Below are 5,000 nucleotides of genomic sequence, written 5' to 3' on the forward strand. Positions count from 1 at the left end.
TGTCGTGTGGGAGGGGTATGACTGTTCGCGTGGATGTACTACTGTACGTACACATGTGCGAGGACGGAAACGTATGCTATATTTACATCAACTGAATATATTGCCATGAAATGTATTTACACCTTACAAATACAAACAAAAGCAAACTTTCCCAGTCTCCCATTTTCTACATCAGTGATTCATTCCATCACAGTTTCCCATTTTCTCCTTTTCGACTTCGTGAAAACAGAAATGTAATTAATGTTATCAAAGAAAACCGTTCCAAATAGTATCTCGCTTGACTTGCCTTTAGCGTGACTTTCAGAAACGGAAGACACACTCCACACATCTTGCGGAAATGCGAGAGAAATCGCTCGTTTCACTGAGCAAATCGAAGAGAATTGGAAGGAAGAATGAAAACGGAGAGAAGTGAGGAAAGAATAAAAAAAAAAAAGAATGAAAATGTGGAAAGGAAAATTGGCGAAGAGAAACGAAGTAAAAAAAAAAAAAAATCGGAAAAAATAAGGAAAGCAAATAAGAATGAACATAGGGAAAATGAAAAAGAGAAAAGAAAAGAGCGAAGAAAATAACAAACAGCAATGCAAAAAAACAAATAATAACATATACAAAAAATAGAACAGACGAATGAATAAAGGTCTGAAAAACAAAGACAAAAATTCGCCCTACATAATGAAAGAACAAGTATACGGTATATCACGAATGTCTACGCTGTTACACATGATTTCCGAATAAAAAAAATGCAAAAATAATATGAAAACGCTCTCCAATCACTCACGATTGACATTACGAGAAGGTCAAACTTTCTTCTTTTCATTTCTTTTCATCTTTTTTAATTCTACAATATATCAAAACGACTGACCACAGATATAGAAAGATAAAAAAAATTATTTAAACAAAAATCGCTTCCTGTTGACAGTGTAAATTTACCAACAGAAAGCGGGAGGGGAAATTTCAAAGCACTTTGCTGCCCCGAACGAACCTTGCGAGCGAAGCGGAGGGAAAATCTCATTATCAACACCTGTTTACAGTGTGTGCTTGTAAACGTTTGTCTACGTGTATGTAAACGCATATGCATACATACATAGGTAACAAATACAGCAAATACGACAGATACACTCATAAAAAACACATATAAAGCACAAACACACACGCATATACCATGTATCTCTGTGTGTATATAAATAAAATGTTCAAATGCATGTATATACAATTTCACTCTATTGATTTATCGATCCTATTTATAACATGTCCCTGACACACCCAGGAAAGAGTGCGGACTAATACACTTACTTTCTTCCTGTAAGCAGCTGGGAGTATGCAAATTGTGGGTGCTTCGTTTTAGTCAAGTGAAGTCAGGTCAGGTAAGGTCAATAACCTGGTTACTTTATACGATGAGGGAAGGATAAAAGAATGAGGAACAGAGGGAGAGAGAGGGGAGGAGTGTGGGGAATGAGAGAGGGAGGGAGGGAGGGAGGGAGGGAGGGAGGGAGGGAGGGAGGGAGGGGAGAGGGGGGAGGGAGGGAGAGGGAGAGAGAGAGAGAGAGAGAGAGAGAGAGAGAGAGAGAGAGAGAGAGAGAGAGAGAAAGAGAGAGAAAGGGAGGGGGAAAGCGAGAAAAGGAAATAAGGAGAGAGGGAGAAAAGTAGGGGAAAAAAAGAAAGTCACACAGAACTAGACAAAAAAAACAATATTTAGAAATATCCAAACCAGTGAGAGACAACCCCCCCCCCCCCCCTCCCCTTCCGGAACAACACAAAGAAAACAACCGAAAGGAAAAAAACAAACAGAAAACAAAAGAGCATCAACTCCACCAAGATCCAAGGTTCGACAGCGAAGGTAAAAGGCATTCAACCCCTTTTTCCCGCCTTCGAGTCTCGATGAAAGCTCCTCCTGTGACATTTTGACCAGCGCTCCGTCCAGCCATGACCACATTTTGACAATTGGTTCCATTAATTATTTTTTTCTTTTTTCAATTTTCTTTCTATCATTTTTTTCCATTTTATTTTATTCTATCATTTTTTTCCATTTTATTTTATTCTATCATTTTTTTCCATTTTATTTTATTCTATCAGGGTATGAGTCAGAGTGTCTCAAGTGTTATTTTGCGACAGAATTGCGTAGCGTTTCTTATGCTATCGTTTTTTTTCTCTCTCTCTTTTCGTATTATTTGGATTCTTGAGAGGAAGAACAATGAATATCAGTGTCGTTTTCACTTTTGTCAGTTTTTTTCTTGATTTCATTCATGTTTTTTTTTTTTTTTTAATATCCTGAGCTTTATTTATTTTTATTCGTCTTTTATCTCTTCCTTTTCTCGTTCATGTTCCTTTTCGTTTCTGCTAACTTTCCCATCTTCTCTCTCTCTCTCTCTCTCTCTCTCTCTCTCTCTCTCTCTCTCTCTCTCTCTCTCTCTCTCTCTCTTCCACCTTCCCTTCCCCCGCCCTCCCTCCCTCCTTCTCTCTCTCCCTTTCCTGCCCTCTCTCTCCCTTTCCTTCCCTCTCTCTCCCTTTCCTTCCCTCTCTCTCCCTTTCCTTCCCTCTCCCTCCCTTTCCTGCCCTCTCTCTCCCTTTCCCTCCCTCTCTCTCTCTCTCCCTTTCCCTCCCTCTCTCTCTCTCTCCCTTTCCCTCCCTCTCTCTCTCCCTCTCCCCAACCACAAAACATAACACCGCATCTCCATATCACTGAAGGCCTGGTGTTATAGTGATCTTAGTTCCGTGTTGTGCTTTCCAGGTTTATCTTACAGGTAGACTTTCTGAAGTTTCCTCTGCGTGCATTTTCTTTGTTGTTTTGTTGTTATTCTTGTCTTTATTGTGTTTATTTTTTTATATTTTATACCTGTCATTTATATTCTATCATTAATTATTTTCGTTTTAGTTTAATTTCTTGATTAATGTCATTCTCTTCTCTGTTATTTCTGTTATTCTTCTCGCCTCTATTCCTATTATTTTCTTCTCCTCATTTTCTCTTCTCCTATCTTTATTCTCGTCCGTCTAATTCTACCTTTCTGTCTTTTCTTTGATCCTTTTTTTTCTTCTCTATAATTATCATTCTTAACTATTTTATTATCACTAGTCACGTCTATTCTATTTTCCTCTTTCTTTTCTTTTCTCTCACTTCTCTTTTATTGCACTTTCTTTCTCTCCATATTAGGAAGTCTTTTAAGTTATCACCGCGTTTCTATAACCCACTTTCTTATTTTTTTTTCTGTTTATTTGATTCCTGTTTCTCTTCATGTATTGTATCGTTTGTTTGTTTCAGCTGTTTGTCTAGTCCATGTTTGTTTGTTCGTTTGTTTGTTCGTTGCTTTTGTATGTTTTCTTTGTTGATTTCCTTTTATCGACCTTTCTTTTGTTCTTTATTATTCTCTATTCCCTTTACTCTGCCTTTCTCTCACTTCGTTATTGATTCCACCTCTCCCCCTATCTATCGTTCATTTCTTTTTTCCATGGCGTTATCCCCTCATCCTCTCCCTACTCTTACCCTCTCCTTTATTACCCTATATCTTATTACTCTCTTCCCCTCTCTCTCATTCCCTTTCTCTCTCCCTCTCTCTCTCTCTTTCTCTCTTCTCTCTTCTCTCTTTCTCTCTTTCTCTCTTTCTCTCTTTCTCTCTTTCTCTCTTTCTCTCTTTCTCTCTCTCTCTCTCTCTCTCTCTCACCTCCTTTTTCACTCTCACTCCCTCTCCTTCATCCTCTCGCACTCTCTCTCCATCCTCCTCTCTCTCCCCTTCCCCTCCTCCATCCTCCCTACTCTCTCTCTCTCTCTCTCTCTTACCTCCTTTTTCACTCTCACTCCCTCTCCTTCATCCTCTCGCACTCTCTCTCCATCCTCCTCTCTCTCCTTTCCCCATCCTCCCCCTCCCCCTCCCCCCTTTCTCCCCTATTTCCCGCAGCCGCACACCGGCGGGACCCGAGCGCAGGGCTAACCAATGACCCATTTATGTTCGCATGAAACTGCAGCAGGCGTGTTCCCCAGTTAGTCCACGGTGCGTTTCCCGAGCAGCCTATATCGCAGACACGCGTTCAGTGGGGGGAGGGTAGGGGGTAGGGTAGGGGGGAGGGTGGGGAGGGAGGGGTGAAACAGGGATGACTGTTATATGAGAGGAATTTTAATTTTATTTTTCTTATTTAGGAGAGTGGGTAGTGTTTTTTTTCGAGAGGGGGGGGGGGGCGAGGGGAGACTTAATGGTATAGTGTGGATGTGATTTGTGTCTGCTCTTTTGCTGTCCTATTTTGACTAGTAAATCATATTTTCTCCCCCCCCCCCTCTCTCTCTCTCTCTCTCTCTCTCTCTCTATCTATCTATCTATCTATCTCTTTAGTTTCCTTTCTCCTTTTTCCCTTCCCTTTTCCTCCCCTCCCCCTCTCTCCATCTCCTTGTCTATCCTTTCCTCTCCTTTTCTCTCAGTCCCTCTCCCTCTCTCTCTCAGCCAGTCTCTCTTAGTCCTCCCCCCCTCTCTCTCTCTCTCTCTCTCTCTCTCTCTCTCTCTCTCTCTCTCTCTCTCTCTCTCTCTCTCTCTCTCTCTCTCTCTCTCTCTCTCTCCCTCCCCCTAACAAAAAGGGCATCACAGTACTTTTTATCACGCGAACTGTATTAAAAAAATTCCATACAGGAGCAAATTTGTTTTAGAATTTACGTGCAACCACTACATCGCATTTTACAACAAAGTATTAAAAATAATAATAATAATAATAACAGGTCGATGGTGATAATAATTATGATATTATGGTACTAATAATAACGGTGATAATCATAATAGTAACGTGAATAAATGTAATGTGATAATGGTAATCAAAATGATATCATTGTCATTATTACAATCACCATCATTACTCCCACCTGCTAAAAACAACCGACAGATATATAATTTAATAAATGGATAATTAAATTAAAGAACCAATACACAGAAATAATAAGATAGACCCAATAAATACCTAATTAAATACATTGATCGAAAAATAGATAACTAAATAGAGACCTAATAAATACATAATTGGATACACAA

At 39.8% G+C, this 5,000-nt stretch overlaps 1 protein-coding gene across 1 annotated transcript in view; it reads right to left on the reverse strand.

Moving 5' to 3' along the window:
- Positions 1 to 5,000, reverse strand: part of LOC125041184 (coactosin-like protein) — a 50,807-nt gene that overhangs the window by 45,132 nt on the left and 675 nt on the right. The gene's annotated exons all lie outside the window — the stretch shown is intronic.

This window comes from Penaeus chinensis, chromosome 30 (genome assembly GCF_019202785.1).
Source record: "Penaeus chinensis breed Huanghai No. 1 chromosome 30, ASM1920278v2, whole genome shotgun sequence".
Lineage (NCBI taxonomy): Eukaryota > Metazoa > Arthropoda > Malacostraca > Decapoda > Penaeidae > Penaeus > Penaeus chinensis.